Genomic DNA, 20,665 nt, shown 5'->3' with positions numbered 1-20,665 from the left:
TTTTGCGGTGAAGGTTTTGCCCGCTTTAATTCTTAGGGTTTCGTTCCTACTGAAGAAAGAAGGTTGTGCAAAATAGTAAAGTGTTGTCTTAACTCGGTGGCAGATTACTCAGATACATGTAATACCTTGATGCGGATTGTTGATGAATTTTGTTTTCTAAAAAGCGATGCAGCGCGAAAAAAGGAGACAGACACGGTAAAAGACACACGTACGACACACAGAGCGTACAGCTCGGTGCAGCCCGAAAAATATCTTTACGCAACATATCCCTCATTAGAGTCGAGGGAAAAGTGCCCATTATAGAGCGGCTACGCAACGACAGTCGGCTGCAGGAGCAGATCTTCGCTCTTAGGGCAGGGTTGAAGTCGTGATAAGTGCCCGAGAGTGATGCTATCAGGCCTTTGCATATTTCTGTTGTCCACGTGGTTACATCACGAGCTAGTCGGAAGGCGCGCACTTGCCGCCATTTGCTGCTTTGTAATTTAATCATAATAATGAAAACTTGTTGCCGCTGACAAAAAAAAAACAAAAAACAGATGTTTCAGCTCCTTTTCGGGAGCCTTGTTCACAAACCTATGAAACGTCTTACGAAAGGTTTTTTTTTGTGTTTGGGAGGCGTATACTGTTTGGCATTATTATGATTTACCCCGAACATACCAGTTTTGGTCGAAGACTCCACTTCATTAGTAATTTAATCGCAATATGTAAGTAAGTAGCGCAAGTCAGGAAGTCCTGCAATATGCTTATCAGGCAACGCCTTCGCTGTGGCGCAGTCAGAGCGGTGCACAGTGGCTCAACGGAGCTCGTCCTCATTCTTCTTTCTAGAAAGACTGGCAAAACTTGAAGCCGCCGGGATTGCCTAGCTCTCACAGCATAATGTGTGCTGCGATGGCGACGGCAATACAAGCCCCTTCATCGTTTCGACCCTAACTGTGATCTCCCCATGCCATGTGGCCTGCACGGAGACAACGGTGCTTTCGTTCATTGGAGTCATTTGAATGTGACCGATATAAACTGCTGCATCACAATCCTCCAAGTGAAGACTGAAGCATGTCCAGCATGGTATATTCGTAGATACAACACGTTCGCGCATCGCATGGTAGTTCTTCCCGCTCAAGTCGATGAACTTCCATTCACTCCGGATGCTGAAAGGACCACCTGAATTTATATCCTGAACTTTCTGTCCTCGTTGCCTGTGCGTTTTCACCACATGATTATATGCCGGAGTTACTTGCGGCAAGAGGCGAAGGCAAAAGGAAGTCCGTGCCCGGGCTGAATGGTTGCTTTGCACAGCATGGTCATGGTTGCTTGCACAGCAGGGTTTTTACCACACTGCCCAAGCTGGCTTCTATGCATCTCTGGGCACTGAAGGCGGGCTGGCCAATTTGGTGTCATCAACCTTGTCTTCAAGTTGCATCGGCAATGTTCAGACAATTTTTTTTTCACTGACGTCGAAAAAGCATACGACGGTATGAGCCATACAGACATCTTTTACTCTACTGACATAAAGCTCCATTTGCTTCCGCGGGCTCACAGTTTTGTAAAATCCTTCCTTGAAGTTAGAAGTATTACCACACGCTTCAAAAGAGACTTCTTGGGGCAATTTGTTCCTTTTGCCTTGTGCCTCACGGACCGGTATCGGCATCGATGTTAGTGAACATGCTTTTTATCCTTCGTGCTGGGTGGCCGCAAGATATATACCCTCTTTGCCAAAAGTAACCAGCTAGTAGGGTTTGCTTTTGGCATTTGTAGCTAAACACTTATGGCACCCGTTAAGCTCTAAATCTGCTTAAGATAAGCATGCCTGCTATCCTCACCTTTCGAGAGCTCTGGGGCTTTAGGGGTGCTACAAGGGCAAAGCCGAAAGTTGGGCAACGTTCATGATGTAAAAATAGCGCAAAACGAACACGAGGGACGGAAAGGGAACGACGCAGACAAGCGCTACCTCACAACTGGGGTTTATTACTGAGACACGCAATTTATACAAGTCACTTACAAAAAACATAAAGCAAGCAGCTCTTTCCTAGGAAGACCAAGTAAGAGGAGAGAGAAAAAAAGGAGAGAGCTGCTTGTTTTATGTTTTTTTAAGTTGTGGGTTTCTAAGTGGACACAGGCCACCACCCACCGCGGGTTCGAGCTTCGCGCGAGCCAAGGGCCCCGATCAGCCGTCACCACACACACACTGGGACACCGCTGCAGCGCACTCAACCTCCGCTGGGAGGAGAGCAATTCGCCGCAACGAAATAAGCCTCCAAGTTCACAAAGGAGACGTTTATTCACGTCGTCCTTCAGCAGGTACACACGCACTCAATAGTCACCCCGTCCCGGGGGCGCGCGAGGAGCAAGGCTCCGCTGCGCGCACGAAGCGACTCGAGCAATGTGCGCCGCTAGCACACCGCTGCAGGAGAATGTCCCCGCGGCAGTGCTGTGATCTCTCTCTCGTGTCGACCGTTGGGCCGGTTGCGAGAGAGAGTGGGCAATAAACGCAAGGTACGCCTGTCGGAGGTCGCTGGACCCCGCTGGACAGGCTCGAGCCGCTGCAGGTCAGAGGACACGTGCGGGCGAGCTCGAGTATATGCACTGGTCCGAGCGGCAAAGCCGGCACGGACAAACAGTAGCGTACGCACCTTACGCTGTCTCGGAGGGATCTCTCTCTCTGGGCCCCGCTCGGACGGTCGCGGGATGCGCGGCCGCCAAAACGGGTCCCGGATTCCCGCCAAAAGGCGCCAATGGCAAAGGCCCTTGGGGAGCCGGGGCGGAGCTGTGGCTAAATGACAGTGATTAGTCACCCAGCCGCCTCTCCACCGCCTGAGGCGGGAGCAAGGGAAAGAGGAGAAACAACGCAAGAGGCCGGCAGAGCCGCGTAAAGGCGACGGCGGAAAGCCAGGATTCCCACATCCCCCTCTCCTTAAATGCGCTCCTACCCATCGGCAAAGCACGCGGCCAAAATAAAGAAATCAATAAACAAACAAAATAAGCTACACTTCAGTTCCAAAATAAAGAAATGAATACACACAAAAAAAAAACTAGCTACACTTCAGTTCCAGCCAGAACAACGTAAAAAAACACACAAACAAAGGAAAAACAAGGCAAACAACACTTGCATACGCTTCAGTAAATCAAAACAGCTTGCAGATTATATACACAGTACACAAGAAGATGTGAATACAACTGTACAGCTATGTTACAGGTGGATGCCAGCCTCAAAGTTCGGTGGCGCGGCCCAGTGGGCCTGTCAGCGACTCACCGCTCGCAGACATCGTTGTTGAACGGGTTGGGAGGGCCGACGACTGATGGCGGTCTTCTTTCCGTTGATGTAGGGTGCGTTGATGACGACGGGGCCGCGGCAGAGCACTGACCTCGCGCCCTTGGACACGACATCACGTTCGGGCATAAGACAGTTAGTGCCCCCCCTTCACGCCGGCTGAAACGGGCGAGGACGTTCGGCGGCGTCCTGATGTGTAACCTTGGCCACAGCGAGGGGTCCTTCTCATCCTCGCGCTCACGCAAAAGCACACAACGGCACAACTCACAGGCGTCGCCTTGGCTCATGGTTAGGCGCGCACACAGCCACAGTCACAAACACGCATACACCGGCACGTGCGCGGACGCTGGTCGGCGACAACGACCCCCCCATCAGAAGCATCCAGAGGCGCCGCGGCGAGGGTCAAAGGGTGCACTTTCCGCCCCCATCGCCCCAAACGCCCCGCCAACTTCCCCTCCATACGGGCCGCACAAAACTCGCGCCGCGACACACGGCTCCTTAACGAGCCAACCACCCACAGTCGGGCCGGAAATGAAAAAAAAGGCGCGCTGTACAAACGACACCTAATCCAATCTATTCCTTCTAGAAGATAAGAGCAAGCACGAGCGGGCTGAAGTTTGCCTCTGTACATCTCGGTACGTTAGAACGAAAACAGACGTACAAGCAGGAAACGAAAGTGGCTAGAAACTGACTAAAACAAAACAAATAAATAAACTGATAAACACACAAGGCTGGAACTGAGCATGCTGCAAAAACAAAACAAAAAACACACCGTGCTTCGCCTGGGTAGGGCCTGACGAGAAACCTCGCCAGCTTGCTGAGGCTGCGTGCCATCGGTTGCGGAAACGTCCGCCGTCCGGCATCAATCACACCGGTGACCGTCGCCTCAGATTGTACCGGTGCTCCGTACGCTTGCGTTCCGCAGCACCGGTTGTGCCTTTGCGCTTGCCTTTGATACCAATGGGTACCGGCGCAAGCTCGTCAGACCGTGACGCGTAGGCCTTCTGGTCTGCGATGTGGGCACGGCTGGTTTTCCCCGTAAGGGGATCCTCCAGCAGGTACGCGAGTGGCGACCAGACTCTGACCACTCGGTACGGACCAAGCCACTTAGGAGCGAGCGAGGCTGAGAACCCCTTGCTCGCATCGCTAAGAACATGGTTGCGCTTCAGGACAAGATCACCCACCTGAAAAGTCAGGCGGCGGTGCTTGCGGTCATATTGAGCCTTCTGTTGGGCTCTGGCTGCCGCCAAACTCTGCCTTGCTCTGTTGAGAGCCCGACCAAGCCGGTCCCGAAGCGTCGACGCATAAGCAGAGCAGTCTGCCCGCGTCTGCTCATCCCCGAGCTGGCTTTGCACGACGTTTGACATCGGATTCGCCAGCTCCCTCCCGAAATTGAGGAAGGCGGGAGAGAAACCAGTTGAGTGATTCTCAGCTGTTCGGATGGCGAACGCGAACTCACTCAAATGGTCTGCCCAGTCCTTTTGACACTCGGCAAAGGCCGCAAGCATTGGCTTGAGCGTTCGGTTGATTCGCTCGGTCAAATTGGACTGGGGGTGGTAGGGTGAAGTGGTGTAGTGCTCGATTCCGAGGGAACGGCACGTGTTACCGAACACCCGAGCGGTGAAATAGGACGCATTGTCCGTGATCAGTCTTTCCGGAAAGCCGAACCGACAGAACACTTCCTGGAGTTTATCCAGCACCGCTCGTGCTGACACTTTTCGAAGGGGGTACAACTCAACCCATTTAGAAAAGTGGTCAGCGACTACCATCAGGTAAATGAACCCCTGCTTGCTCCTGGGGAAAGGCCCCATCAAATCACAGGTGGCCATCTGCCACGGACGCACACTGTCAATCGGTTGCATCATTCCAGGCGGCTTGCCGCCCCCTGACTTCACCGCTTGACAGACATGGCAGGAACGGCAATAGCGGAAAATGTCACGCTTCATGCCGGGCCACGTCACCGATTGACTCAGTTTTGCAAAAACTTTGGAGCCACTCAGATGACCGGCCAGTGGTTCGTCATGAGAGAATCTCAACAGTGCACCCCTCAGACTTTTGGGGATAACCACCTTGAACGGGTCGATGGACTCGTCATCGGGGGCTATGTATTTCAGCACGAGCCCGTCATTGTCCAGCAAATATGAATCCCCGGGGTTCGCCGCGACACACGCTGGCTTCTGCCCCCCTGCGCCCGCTACAATACAAGTAGCGTCACGGCGCTCCGTCTGCCTGAGACCGTCGCTCACCTCGCGACAAAAGGGGTCATTTTGCTGGGCTTTCAGTAGCTCTTTACGGCTGAAAACGATTCCAGTCATCCCAGAGGGGAGCTTGGTCTCGTCCCCACTCAGGTTTGCAGCCAAAATTTCCGTTCGCGTCGGCAACTCCGAGGCGCTCACGAAGAGCTTTGCCTCTCGTCCGCTTTGCGAAGCGCTGCTTTCCTGGTTAGCGGAATGGGTTAACCCGTTTGCGGGCTCCCCCTCCTTGCCGCCCGGCGGCTCGTCCGCTGTTTCGCCCCCTCCGCCTACAGGCGTCAAGGCGCCGCTGGCGAGTGGGGCACGGGATAGCGCGTCAGCTACCACGTTTGTGCTCCCCTTTCGATACTGCACGGAAAAGTCGTAATGCTGTATCAGGAGAGCCCAGCGCGCCAGCCGACCCGCAGGCTCGCGGAGCCGCATCAGCCAGCTGAGCGCACTGTGGTCTGTCTGCACCACGAATTGCGCTCCATCAAGGTAGACGTCAAATTTGCGCAGTGCAAACACGATGGCGAGGCACTCCTTCTCGGTCACGGAATAATTCCTCTCCGAGGGCAGCAAGGAGCGGCTGGCAAAGGCCAGCGGTTGCAGCACGCCATCGAATTCCTGTAGGAGAACTGCTCCTAAACCCAGATCGCTCGCGTCAGTCTGGACTACGAACTGTCTGGTCAGGTCGGGTAGCTTGAGCGGCGCTGTCTCGGCAATGGCACTAGACAGGAGGCGAAAGGATCGCTCTTGCTCGGGCCCCCATCGCCACGCGGCAGTCTTTCCCAAGAGCTTGGTCAAGGGTGCCTGCACGCGGGCACAGGACGGAATGAACGACCGATAAAAATTGGCCATTCCCAGAAAGCGGCGGAGGCCGCGTACGTCCTTGGGCGCGGGAAATTCGAGTATGGCTCGAAGTTTCTCCGCATCAGGCTCAATGGAGCCCTCGCCCAGCGTGAACCCTAGTAGCTGAACCCGGGTCCGCGCTCTTTCGCAGGATTCAAAGTCATCCCAGCAGCCCGTACCCTCTCGAGGACGTCGGCAATGTGGCCTAAGTGTTCATCGAAGGTTCGTGAATAAATCACGATATCGTCCAGGTAGCACATGGCGTGGGACCATTTCGCTTCCCCCAGGACGCGGTCCATGAGCCTCTGAAAAGTCGCAGGGCCATTGCAGAGACCAAACGGCATACGAGTGAACTCAAACAGCCCTCTGTGACACGTGAACGCGGTCTTAGACCGGTCAGTGTCAGCCATCTGGACCTGTAGGTAACCTTTGGAGGCATCTAGCGTGGAAAAGTACCGCGCGCTGCCCAGGTTTCCTACGATTGAGCTGATCGTCGGGAGCGGATAGGCATCCTTGCGAGTCAGCGCATTCAGACGGCGATAATCCACACACAAACGGTGGCTGCCATCTTTCTTAGGCACCAACACCACCGGAGACGCCCAGGCGCTGGACGAGCGGCGGATAACGTCCGCCGACAGCATCTCATCCAGCAACCCATCAATCACCTGCCTTTTCGCAAGGCTGACGGGTCTAGGGTTGCACTTCAAAGGAAGCGCGTCTCCAGTGTGGATCTTGTGGCTCACTAAAGTGGTACAGCCAGGTTGATCCGTGAAGAGCTCATCGTACTGACACAATAGCGCTGTCAAACGAGCCTTCTGTGTGTCGTCCAATATTACCGCACAGGCGGCCAGCGGATGTGGTGCCTGGTCGTGCCGCGCCGCTCGGTCCCAAAGGGGAGGCTGAACGACGGAACGCTCGACATAAGGGCGTGGCCCTGTCCGCTGAGCGTGGCACTCTCCGAACGCCTTCACTGCGCAGGCACATACTTACGCCGGTGGGCTGATGAACGGCTTAAGCTGGGAAAATGGTCCGTCGCGATAGCCGCCATTCGCAATGTCCACCACGATCCCGGTTTTTAGGAGAAAGTCCCGTCCGAGAATCATGGGCACACTGAGCCCTGGGAGATGGATGAAACGCGTGCGTCTCGTCCGCTCTCCCCACCTGACAGTCAGCCTCGCGGCGCCAGCCGAATGGGCTACGCCTTTCGCAAGGTTGAATGCCGTACGGCAGTCCCGCAAGCGCACAGAGTGCTTTTGCAAGTGGGACAACACCTCTTCACCGAACAAGGAAGCGCTGGCTCCCGTATCCAGTAACGCCGAAAATTCGCGGCCAGCAATGGTGACCGCAATAAACGGCGCGTGCGCATTAGCAAGGCAGCTTGCTCTGTACGCAGAGGGAATTAACAGAGATTGGGCCGGTGGTCCTTTCACGACCGACCCCCGCCGCCGTTTCCCTGCCTCGCAGGAGGCCTGGCTACGGTGCATTCTCTTGCTAAGTGGCCCCTCTCTTGGCAGCGGAAACAGCGCACACCGCCGCGAGCTTGGTCGCGGGACAATGGCGCCTCTCCCTGCCTGGGTCCGCCCGCTGCACGACCAAAGGGTCGGCCGAGTCGGGTTTCCCCCTCCGCTGTGCGTTGGAGCGCTTGGCGCCCCTCAACACGCGCTTGAGAAAACGGTGCAGCGCAGGCTGCCCGTCTCCCGTACGTCTAGGGATCGAGAGCTCTGTCGCTCAACTCCCATGCATCGTTTTGCCCGCTAACAGCTGCAAAGGCCGGTTGTGCGGGTGGTCGCCGGTTGGGTAAGGGCAAGGCCCCTCTCCATGCACAGCGTGGCTCAAGGGCCTCGCTTGCCGGCGGTGGCGGACGATAGGCGCGCGCGGCGAAAATGTCGCCTTGAATGCGATTTGCCTCTGCGGCCAGCTCCTCCAAATCTCGGAATCGGCCGCCGCGCAGCTAAGCCGAAAAGGTCGGATGTGCCTGCCTGATCGTCCTTTCGACACGCTCCTCGTTCGAGGCTCTGGGCTCCGCGATTGAGAAAAGGTCTTCCATCGCACGAACATACTCTTGCAGCGACTCATCCGGAGCCTGAGTACGGAGCTCCAGCTCTCGCCGCATCCTACGCTCGTAGTCAGCGGGCAGGAATTCGAGCAGGAATGCTGCACGGAACTCCTCGAGAGTCGCTGCCCGGTGGCCGGAAAGCCGATGCCACCGAGCTGCCGTGTCAGTCAGCGCTGCGGGGATGATGTGTGCAAGCACCACCTGCTCAGTGAGACCCATAGTTCTCTGATAATGGGCGAGGGACTCAAGGAAATCCCGGGCACTGAGTAGGTCATCATACCCGCGGTATGTTGGCATGGGCAACTTGACCGCGGGGTGAGACAACTTCGGCGTGGCCAAAAGTGTCCCAACAGCCCCTGACAGCGACTGGATCATCTGGGCAGCACTGGCTAGCAGCGCCTGCGCCCCGGTCTCAGTGGAGGTTTGGGCGGGCTGCACGAACGAGGGAGGCAAGCCTCCTAGTTCGATGAGCGGCGCGGTTTCCACAGGGAACCGGGCCAGCGCCTCGCCGTTCCCAGAGCAGAATTGACTGCTCGCGGGGCCCGGCTGCTGCTGTTCGAAACTGCCGGTTGCGGCAGCGTGACACGAACTGCTTTCGCACAGGGCGGAAAGCGTGCGCAGCTGAGGCATGTGACCAGCGGATGCACCGCAGGGTGCTTCCGATACAGCTCCAATGGGAGCCGCGTGGTCGACATTTTGGGTTGTGGCGCCGTAAACCCCAATGGGGGCCGCGGCCAACCACGGTGTCTGGCTATTCGAAGGAACAGCAGCCAGCGGATCAAACGACGCTACAACTCCGTAGGGAGCCGACATGTAGCTGCCGAGTGCCCCGCTGGGGGTAGACATGGTGCGCAAGCGTGATCGGCAAGGCGACCTGCTCGGCTAATGTGTCATCAAAGGCGTAAGCGCCAATGACTTAGCACGTTGGGCGCCAGTTGTGGGTTTGTACGTGGACACAGGCCACCACCCACCGCGGGTTCGAGCTTCGTGCGAGCCAAGGGCCCCGATCAGCCGTCACCACACACACACTGGGACACCGATGCGGCGCACTCAACCTCCGCTGGGAGGAGAGCGATTCGCCGCAATGAAATAGGCCTCCAAGTTCACCAAGGAGACGTTTATTCACGTCGTCCTTCAGCAGTACACACACACTCAATCGTCACCCCGTCCCGAGGGCGCGCGAGGAGCAAGGCTCCGCTGCGCGCACGAAGCGACTCGAGCAATGTGCGCCGCTAGCACGCCGCTGCAGGAGAATGTCCCCGCGGCAGTGCTGTGATCTCTCTCTCGTGTCGACCGTTGGGCCGGTTGCGAGAGAGAGTGGGCAATCAACGCAAGGTACGCCTGTCGGAGGTCGCTGGACCCCGCTGGACAGGCTCGAGCCGCTGCAGGTCAGACGACACGTGCGGGCGAGCTCGAGTAAGCACTGGTCCGAACGGCAAAGGCCGGCACGGACAAACAGTAACGTACGCACCTTACGCTGTCTCGGAGGGATCTCTCTCTCTGGGCCCCGCTCGGACGGTCGCGGGGTGCGCGGCCGCCCAAAGCGGGTCCCAAATTCCCGCCAAAAGGCGCCAATGGCAAAGGCCCTTGGGGAGCCGGGGCGGAGCTGTGGCTAAATGACAGTGATTAGTCACCCAGCCGCCTCTCCACCTCCTGAGGCGGGAGCAAGGGAGAGAGGAGAAACAACGCGGGAGGCCGGCACCGCCGCGCAAAGGCGACGGCGGAAAGCCAGGATTCCCACAAAGTGTCTTGTATAAATTGCCTGTTTCAGCACTAAATATCAGTTGAGAGTTAGCGCTTGTCTGAGTCGTTCCCTTTCCGTCCGTAGTGTTCCTTTTGCGCTATTTTTATATCGTGTGCTAGAAGGGCTCGGCCTCACTAAAGGCTTAAAGGGAACTCCCTTGCCTACGTTTGGGACATACGGTAGTCTAAAAGTTTTTGGTGTACGCTAATGCCATGCGGAGCACTCTACGCAACCTGTCGTTAATCAAGCGGCTGCACTTTCGTCAGCTGTTTATACTGCGATTTCAGCTTCATCAATCGGCCTCCAGCTATCGGGGAGTAGAAAAAACTACGCAGGGAACTTACGACTACTTACGTGCTTTGAAGGCAAGATCACTAATTTTTTAATTGACATTTTTTTCTTCCTTTCGAATGACACAATGACACAGTTACTCGTTAGTACGCAGTCTTAAGGAAACGCATACACTAGGTTCGCCTCCATTCGCCACAAATCAACGGCGATTTGTGGCCTATGGGTTACGTGCTCCCCTCGCAATTTGAAGGCCCTCAATTCATTTCCCGGCATGTTCGGAACAATTTTTTTGCTGATGACGTCAATGGAGGTTTTCTGGACCAATTTTTCGAGACGCCGACAAAGACTCCGGGTTTAGTTTCTAAATGGCCATATAGGGATTTCGCGTTAAAACGTCCACCTTCGGGCGCTACAGCTGGGAACTCCGCAAACTGGCTGCTTCTGGCTGATTCAAAGAAAGCCCGGCGGTTAATGTTCTGCTGTCGACGATCCGCTACAGATGACCACGGCTATACTTCGCTCCCCAGGCTAAAAACAGGCCAATAACACGCTGAATGCTGGCGGAGCCCTCTCCTACATCGCGTTGCGCTTGGTGACTGGTGTTTTACGCCTCCTAAATCAAGCCCATTTTCAGCGCCTTACCGGGACATTGTCTGGAGGCCGTCAATCGAGAAATTATGAGAGTGGTCGCTGGGCTTCCAAGGATTATCATTATAGTGTCTCTCCTAGGGAACCCACTGCTGACTGCGTTGGACGAATCAGTACACCAGCATTGTGAAGATCGCAGACTGAAGGCAAGCTTTCTAGTTCGACGCGTGTGCTCGTGGGCTATGCTCCGTCACACGCGCCTACTGTGAATACTTCAGCTAGAAATCCCTTCGTAGGAATTTGTGCAACCGGGCGACCAAAAAGCCAAAGCGACCTACTTCACTAACATTCACCCCATACTGCGTCCACTCATTGTAGGTGCATTGTTGAATAAGATACCCAAGTACCCTCCGACTCAATTATCCTCTCTGCCAAAGATAACATTGGGTATTGAGCTAAGAACCTCTATCTGCAGTCACAGATAATCTGTCCTTGACAATCTGTCCTTTGAGGTCATGCGACTTCCATTGTGAAATTGGTTGATACGGTAGATGGTAGCCTCCATTGCCTTAATACTCCTAGCTGGCATCGTGTTTCGAACCGATGCTCCTCGTGTCAATCGCCTGTTGCGACGAGTTACTCACAGGTCCGTGCTGTGTCATAACGTACCACGTGTCTCGTCTCGCAATCGGTTTAAGCTCAATGGTTGCCACTCGACCTTTTCGGACCCCATACCAAGCAAGCGTTAGCTGCTCGGAATGCAGCGACTCCTCAGCGTGAATGAACTGTTGGAATGAGCTGAATGGGCATGCAGGTCTCGATGACAATATTACGGGAGATGCCCTAGCTCTACATTATAGCAACCGAGCGGGGCATACTGATCTTGTCCTAATGCCCACCCTCAACCCATTTATCAATAGAAGCCGTGCGCATAAATAGGCACCTCTATCCCCCGCCACATAAAAGCTTTCCCCGGTGGACTCCTACCACCTAAGACGCATCCAAACACTCACTTTCCCCGATCTCAGCCTCATACAGCGCATTCACCCAACATTACACGCGGATAGATGTCCCTGGTGTTGTGGTTTTCCTGCATTTACACACATTACATGGACAGCATTACAGCAGGGGAGTGCAATCTGCCGGTATCGATTTCCTGTACAGCCAAGACAATAACGAACGCGCTTTATAGGCTTCAAGAGGTGCAGACAGCTCCGGGTAGCATGGCATCGGATTCAGTAGTAGTTTTTTTCTGTCTTGAGCACAGTATAAGCGACGACACTTGGGCTGTGCTTATGTTTTATTAGTTTGTCTAATGTTTACATTGTCTCATGTTTATGATGGCCACTTGGGTTGGAACTTGGTCGCGGCGACCGCGTTTCGAGAGAAGCGAAACGCAAAAGCCGCCCGTCTGCTGTGCGATGTCAGCGCACATTAAATATTTGAAGTTGGTCGTAATTATTCTCCACAGTCCTCCACTAGAGCACCTCTTTCTCTCTCTCCTCTTTCACTTTCCTTCCGTCCGTCACGACGTGGTTGAGATGTCAGAATCCAGTTGAGCTAAGAAAGGGGTGGGAGGTGGATAGTGGAACGTCGTACGCCGGGATAACCAGACTGTGCGCCTCATGTTACGAGAGAGTATTGGAAGTTTCTTTTGCTACATTTTCTTTGGGAGAGTATAAACCAGCGGCCCAATTCTTTTTGCATTTTGCTATAGGTTGACTGTAACTGCGCGCCAGGCCGCCGTAACGAGTGAGACTGACTCTGTATGTAGAGGCGCCACTGTGAGCAAGAAATCGCTGCATCCCCCCAAGTGGCACGAACGACGAACCCTTCAAAGACATAGTATCTCGCGTGAAATTTGTCGCTCGATGCGTCATCCAGTCGCGCCAAAAGCAAAGTAGTAGTTGTAGGGTTTTTGACGCAAGGCTGGGGGAGAAACAATTTTTCCCCGCCGCGGTGGCTCAGCGGTTACGGTGCTCGGCTGCTGACCCGAAAGACGCGGGTTTGATCCCGGCCGCGGCGGCTAGAATTTCTTTGGAGGAGAAATTCTAGAGGCCCGTGTACTGTGCGATGTCAGTGCACGTTAAAGAACCCCAGGTGGTCGAAATTTCCGGAGCCCTCCACTACGGCGTCTCTCATAGCCTTAGTCGCTTTGGGACGTTAAACCCCATAAACCAACCAACCAGAAATAATTTTTTTTCAATCGGGGATCCACATTCCGCAAACATTTATCCATGACTGGGTTTCCCTTATGTGCCGAGCGGCTACTTAGCACGGCAAAGAACACTTTCTTCAAGCGGGGAAATCTTCGACGCCAAATATGAAGCTCACTGGCTCCTGCGGCGCAATAAATTAAAAAAATGAAATGCTTGTAAGACCTGTGACCACTGTGTAGGTCTCTCCAATATTATTGAGAGCAACCGTTTTCGAAAAAACAAAACACAAATTATTTCGTTATTTCTTCTCTGAAGTTAAAAATGATTTTTGGACATTATACGCTGATAGGAAAACTGGTTAGATAACAGGAAAAAGAGTGCTATACGCACATAATTATGGGGTAAACAATAGCCCTCAAACTTTGTTTCCTTTCATATCGGAGGGACCTGTACTTCTTTGTATGCGTGGAAAGCAGAGAGTTGTTGATAAGTAATGCTATTATTTTTCGAAATTATTTGTAAATTATTGTCATTACATTTTGCGGGAAGTAATTGGTGATGTGTAATTTATTTATATTTCGCGATATTCGGAAAAGTAATTAATACAATTATTTACTTTGAAAAAAGGCTTACAGTTGGGGATAATGAACTGTACTGGTTTTGAAAGGTATTTCATCATTTTTTGACTTGGTAAGTGTCTTCAAACCTTTTTTTCTCTTAAGTCCCCGGCCAAAAGAATTTTCGTAGAATCATTGACTACATGAAGTACGTTTTATAAGTAATTTTTTCATGTATGATCCATGTGATAATAGGTCGATCCCTCGTTGTGATCTGTACAAAATTCGCTGGCTGTTCGAGACAGATATGACGTCATCAGGTCACTGGATGTGCCACCTCTCCCGCCGCCCCCCTCCACTTGCATCGCCGCAAGCAGAAGCCTTAGCAGGGAAAAGGCCCGGTGCAATAGTCCATCATAAAATTTGCGGATTGGACGAGCTGGCGTTTTGGTCTGTCATAAAATTTGCTGATTGGTCAAGACATTTACGGCGTAATCAGGTCACTTGATGAGCCACCTCCCCACAGCCCCTACCTGGAGCTGTGGTTTGTCATGAAAGCCGCTGAATGTAATACTATCGCATTCCGCACAAATAATGTAATTAAGTGTCCCTATAGTTTTTTCTTGCATCTCGAGAATGAGGCTTTCCTTTCATATATTGTTTGACATCGAGGTGGCCCTTGAATGGCGAAGTTCGCTCATCGATGCACTTGCAATTTTCTTTATGTAGCTTGTGACACCTCACTGCAGATTGGTGATGCAGCGGCCTAACTTTACAAAGCAGGTTATTTAGGCCTGGGCTGTTAAGGTTAACAATGTGAATTATCCGACAAATTTTCCGAGTGGTTGTGACAAAATCCTGTTCGAGCTATGAGGTGCTGAAGCTGTTATGTGTTTCCCGATACAGCCGCCGTTTTGTGTACCGGACAACGGCCGTATCAAGTGCATTGGAACATGCCGCTTGATCCATTTCTTTCTTCTTTTAACCAAGTTGCCTTCTTGTAGCGAAGGATATTCTTTGTTCTCGAAGCAGGGAGAAAGAAGAAATTTTTTGGAACACACCGTACGAAATATTCACAAGGTTGTGGCCTGCCCTCTTAGAGCTGTAAACCTTCCCAGTCATCGCCTCAGAACGCTGTGTTTGTTGGGATGAGCCTTTTCAAACCACGGGCCGTTGCAGGCACACATTCATCATCAGACCTTGACGTGTCACTCAATGGTTCCACCATCTGTGGGCCGTCAACATCGTCTGTACTGTCGTCTGTCTCCTCGCTTTCAGCATTGGACAAATTTCCAGTTTGCAGTTCTTCTAACAGTTGAGCATTACTTTCTTCGAGACGCCGGGTTTGACGTAGACGGCAAGAGTAATATAGACTTGCGGGCCTGCAAAAAACAAGCGCGAAATTAAGCCAATGAAGAACTCCGAGAGTCACTCACTGGCCTTCGCCAGAAACCGCTCAGCCCTCACGGTCTCAAAAATGCACATGTCTGAGATGTGGCCTAGCGAACGACCTACAAACAATTAATAAATATGTCGTGTTTGCTCTTTCAGATGGTCATTTGGTATCACTCTCGAAAATTTCGGGGTTTAAACTAAAAATCTAAAAAAATAAATGTAAGTAGGAAAAAAAATTGGCTGTGGCTTAGCTAAGGTTAAGCCTGGATATCTCGAAGCGAAAAGCTCTCGCTGCTTTTCAGCCAACTCCCAAGCTGCCACTACTGGATTGGTGTTTCTGCGCCGTCCGACTGTTCCTTCTTCCCCTTCCATGGCGAGTGTGTGCGCCTGTTCTATGGGCAAGCGCGCCTTATATACCCCTTCTTTCAAATGCGCACTGCGCACTGCTGCGACGAAAGGTCAAACGGTGGCGAGGAGGAGAAGCGGCGGCGCACATGCTCAGTAGCGCGCGGCGGCGGCGGCGGCGAAAGGTCAGGCGACAGAGTCAGCGGCGGCAGCTGCGACGGCGGCCACCTGCGCCGTGCGTGACGTCGCTCGGTTTCGCGCATGCACAGAAGTGGCAAATCTAGCCTCCGGCTCACGCGAAGCGCGGTGTTGACTAGCCTAGTGAAGCATTTCACTTCAAAATCCGTTTTACCGGTCGTTCCGCGAGTCATGCCTCCGTTGGAGCGACTTCTTTGTGAACCCCAATTCCTCAGTAGCTCGAGCTGCTCGAGCTCTGCGAGAATATGGAAGCAGTGATGTCGATCGAAGTGCGCATACTAGAATGCTATATCCTCCAAAAAAAATTAGCCTTTCTGGTTTCGTTTTAGGTGCGCTTGCAGAAACGGTGTGTTGTGGTGTCAACTGAAACCACTGAAATAACTTGGCCTCCTGTAATTCTTTCTTTCTTAGCCTGAGGCGCTTTGGGACGTTAAACCCCATAAACCAAACCAAACCTACTTACCTACCTTTCTTTCTTTCTTTCTTTCTTTCTTTCCTTCTTTCTTTCTTTCTTTCTTTCTTTCTTTCTTTCTTTCTTTCTTTCTTTCTTTCTTTCTTTCTTTCTTTCTTCCTTCCTTTCTTTCTTTCTTTCTTTCTTCTTTTCTTTCTTTCTCCCTTTCTTTCTTTCTTTCTTTCTTTCTCTCTTTCTTTCCTTCTTTCTTTCCTGCTTACTTCCTTCCTTTCTTTCTTTCTTCCTTTCTCTCTTTCTTTCTCTCTTTCTTTCTTCCTTTCTTTCTTTCTTCCTTTCTTTCCTTCTTTCTTTCTTTCCTTCTTTCCTTTCTCTTCCTTTCTTTCTTCCTTTCCTTCTTTCCTTCTTCCTTTCTCTCTTTCCTTCCTTCTTTCTTTCTTTCTCCTTCTTTCTTCCTTTCTCTCGTCTTTCGTTCCTTCTTCTTTCCGTCTTTCGCACTTCGCTTTCTGTAGGCAAGCCTTAGATTTCAGAAAACCCTACCCATTGAGGGATCTACATAATCAGCGGGCTTCAGTACTAGCGGCAAAGTGGCGAGTCCGAGGGACGGAATCGCGAACTCTGAGGCATTCGAAAGTATATTTGGAAGTTTCGCTTCCCTAAGTCGCTTTAGTTTAGAGCGATCCATACGAAAATATCCTAAGTAGTTGCGCTCTGCCTTGTAATACGCCAAACTCAGAAAAGCTGTCTTCTTATTGCTCGTTGTCTTTTGTTAATACCGACGGCCTACAGTAAAGCGTGAGACCTGCAGACCAGGTTGCCACAACGATCGCAACAGGTGCACGCAACAGGTGCACATCACCGGGAACTTCTTGAGTCGTACTCAAGTTTAACTTCTGCGCCGAAATCAATGGTGTAAATGCTGCATCTTGGTTTCATATGACTTTAGGCTCTTCAAAGCTCGGTTAGACGGTGCACTTGGAGACAGCGTACACATTAGTAGAAAAGAGGGGACACTTAAGCTCCGCCTTAAGAGCATGTCTCGATGATCTGTTATGGTAATTCCCATATATGCAGAAGGTCATTCCATATTTTATACATTCATAGATTCCTGGGAGTCCTCATGCTCTTCCTAGCGCAGTGGTGCAGGGGTTAAGCGATGCGCCACTGCTCTGGGGTGGCAGGCGCTTATAGCGGTGTGCTTTGTGTGGCCCATGTTGCTCTTCCCGAGCGACCAATGATTGATTTAATGGTCAACTACCACTCTGGGCAGTTTGCTCACTATCCGATGGCGCTGCACGGTCACGTGACCTAGGTGGCCAACCTGTCGCCTAGGTTGCCCTCTTGGCGCCACCTGCCAGTCATGCAGTCATGCTGCCAGTCACCCGACTTTACCTAGCAGAGTGAAGCTATCGCTACAAAAAAAAACACCGAAAGTGTCTCAAACTTCTGCATTTACACTGAGTAAGCTGGTCTACCAAAAGGATTGAAAAATAATAAACCAGTGGGTAGAGGGGTGCGATGTTACACGGCGCTCCTATAACGCGAGTTGTGAATTGTGAAATCCTCCTAACGCACGCTTGACGATGAGAGGTTGAAGAAGTTGACGGAAGGCTCTTTTACACCAAAACACCGAGTTACTTATAAGAGCTACCCGAAAATTACAATGACAACACTAAAGACTAGCACAAATATGGTCGCGACACAGGCTAACTAAGGAACAAAACAGGGGCCCGTGATATGAGCAATGCAGTACAGGAAACGACTACTAAGCTGCAAAATGTAGTGATTCAAAACGAAAGTGATTACATGTGGGCAGTTACTACAGATGCGCAAGTAGATGTTTACAAATAGATGGGGCAAGGTTGCCAGGAGTGGACATATTCTTCCGCTAACAAGTCAGTGAGGAAGTTCTAACGGTTTGGATGTACCGGGCAACGATCCGTGGTAGGTGAAGATGGTGAGCGGCAACGGTGGGAGTGTATACGCGGAGATGGCATGGGAGTGGTCGGCTACTCGGGAGTCACTCGGCAGACCGTACCTACCCCATGCGAGCTTACCTGACTAAAGCCGTTGCTTTGCAGTTTACTCTTTTCTAGAACCGCGAAGCAAGAGGTAGGTGCGTCGCAAAGCAAGCCAACTATAAACCCGTTACGACCGCCATACCCACGTGTCTATTAGTTACAGAGGTGAATATCCTGAGCCCTCGAACTAAATATAAGCATAAACCTCGTCGCGGTGACTCTCTCCTGACTAGATGGTTGCGCATCTTTGCAGCAAGCTGTCCCTGGGCGTCGCCATATTAAGCCGAAAGCCTTTAATTGCTCAATCTCCCGTCCGTCCGGCGCAAGCTGTCACTCAAACGGATGACGGGTGCCCTGCGAGATATGTGAGACAGCATTTCCTTTCCTCAAATACAATTTTCATTTTCTTCATTACGGCACCTATTTCTTTTTCAGTCTTGAATGGTTGAATGGTCTGCACAGGCGGGCATTTTCCCGCTTGATTCTTGAGTTGCATCAGGCTGTTCTTGAAAAGTCAGTTACTAGTCGTCGGCGGTCGGCTTTTTGTGCTTGGTATTAGACACTGCAAGCAGTATGGGCTGACCGCAGAGGGTGCTCGTATGAGACCCAGAAGGCACTGCACACCCTGAGATGTGGGAGCACGCTTCGGAGGCAACACACGCGAGATGAAGCATGTGATTAAACGCATGACGGAGTTCAAGCGCTTGAGAAAGTTGAGTGACATTTTCACACCTGGGTACGCGTTTCCTAACCGTGCGTGCGTGCGTGCGTGCTCCATCTGGCGGGTGTTGCCTGCGCAGCGTGCGCTGCACGCACGCACGCACACACACACGCACATATTTTGAAGCATTACGAAGCTGATGTTCTGGAAACAAGGTGGAGGACGTCGTAAGACGCAAGATCTGTGTTTTTCCCCACTTATTCTTTGTTACCACCCACCTTTCTTTACACTTTTTGTATTTTTGTACGTTATATATGCTTCTCGCGTACCATGGCAGGTACTCATTCATGGCAAGCTTGAACATGCATTCGACACTACTTGGGGGTTTTGAAGTATTCTTCGGGATTTCTCCGCTGAGGCGCGGGAAAGGATAAAAGCGGCTGAGGGCAGAGAGGATATGGCTTAATTACAGTTATTTACACTGATGGAATACATAGTTCAGTCTACAAAAAAGGGAGTTCACGCAAATGCGTCCGAGCGCGGCAGCATCTCCAACCGGAATCTCAATACAGCACGTTTTACTCGCCAAGGATAACAAGGGCGCGGGAAGGTCCAGCGGCATCCTTTTTTAACCGCTCTCCATCCTATAGGAGGGTCCGCGCTGCGTCTCCTGTCACATTGCCGACACGGCCGCCCGGAGCCCAGCCTCATGGCGTAGCTAACTTTCAGCTCTCGGGGATGGTGGTGATTGAAGCGCTGGTGATTGAAGACTGCTAAGCATCCGGAGCTCACTTGTTCTGCACGCCAGCCGGACGTTGACGATCACTCGCCGCTCAGCCCATCAGGGGTGTCTGCGAACTCCCTCTCAATTTTTTTTTGTATTCATTGGTTGCTTGCTGCTGGTCTGCACTTGTTCATACACGCACACACACACACGCACACATAGACCTCGCCATCCCGACCGTCTTAAGGGTTTAGTGAAAACCCTTGGCATCTAACTCCGGCCCAACGTGCGCGCCGATCGCGGCGGCAGGCGCGTTCCCGTCAGGAAAGCGGGGGCGGTCCGACGGCTCCGGTAGAGTTGTGCACGTTGTCACCAAGACGCCTTCTTCATGGGCATCCATGGCGCCCAAAAATAGCTGGACCTTCCCCTATTACAGGGTGCAACAATACCTTCATAAATTCGCTAAAAAACATATTCGACGGCCAACTAACGCGACCAGTAGGAGAAGGCACATGCGAGTGCTGCGTTCTACTCGTTCGTCGTGGGAAACAATTTTCCGTTCTAATTTCTAATTTATCCTCCATATCACTTTAATAATATATCACCTCCTTGGCTTATAATAATTTCAATAAGCTAGTTTCCTGGATAACGGTTTGTGGTACTACGAAGGGGGGAGGGAGGGGGGCGGAAGGGCACGGCGCGCAGTGTCAGTTTCCAGCTGTGTGCAGACGGCTGCCGACATGTTCGACCCGCCTGACGAGCAATATCGCCCCTAATCCTCATTCGGCAAAAAAACAACAAAAAAACAGGGCGTCGTTTGCGCAACGAACTGGCTCAGCGTAGCCCCTGAGACTCGGCCGAACTGGATGCGGCGGCAGGAGGCTGGCTAGCGGCGGCACCACGACCAGGTAGGCAGTGTCTGTGATTGGCCGTTTGGTTTCTCATCTGCTGTTGCTTCCATCGCATTTACGTCACGGCCAAATGAAGCGGATCATTACAGAACACGGCCCTGAGAATTTCACTACGCGATAGTAAGGCAAGGTCTGCAAGTACACATCTAGACTTTCTCACGGAGTGTCACCACGGGCGAACACGAAATGCAGACAATTAATTTAACCACGTCTTAAAGAACGCCCTAGAGAATGCCTTTGTTAGTTTGCGCGTCTCCA

At 52.2% G+C, this 20,665-nt stretch overlaps 1 protein-coding gene across 1 annotated transcript in view; it reads left to right on the top strand.

Moving 5' to 3' along the window:
• LOC149354280 (uncharacterized) overlaps positions 1 to 20,665 on the top strand; it is a 289,860-nt gene that overhangs the window by 313 nt on the left and 268,882 nt on the right. The window lies entirely within an intron of this gene.

Source organism: Amblyomma mixtum, chromosome 3 (genome assembly GCF_055824585.1).
Source record: "Amblyomma mixtum isolate Tamu chromosome 3, ASM5582458v1, whole genome shotgun sequence".
Classification (NCBI taxonomy): Eukaryota; Metazoa; Arthropoda; class Arachnida; order Ixodida; family Ixodidae; genus Amblyomma; species Amblyomma mixtum.
Note: the sequence above shows the minus strand (reverse complement) of the source record. Positions and strands in the feature narration are given on the sequence as shown.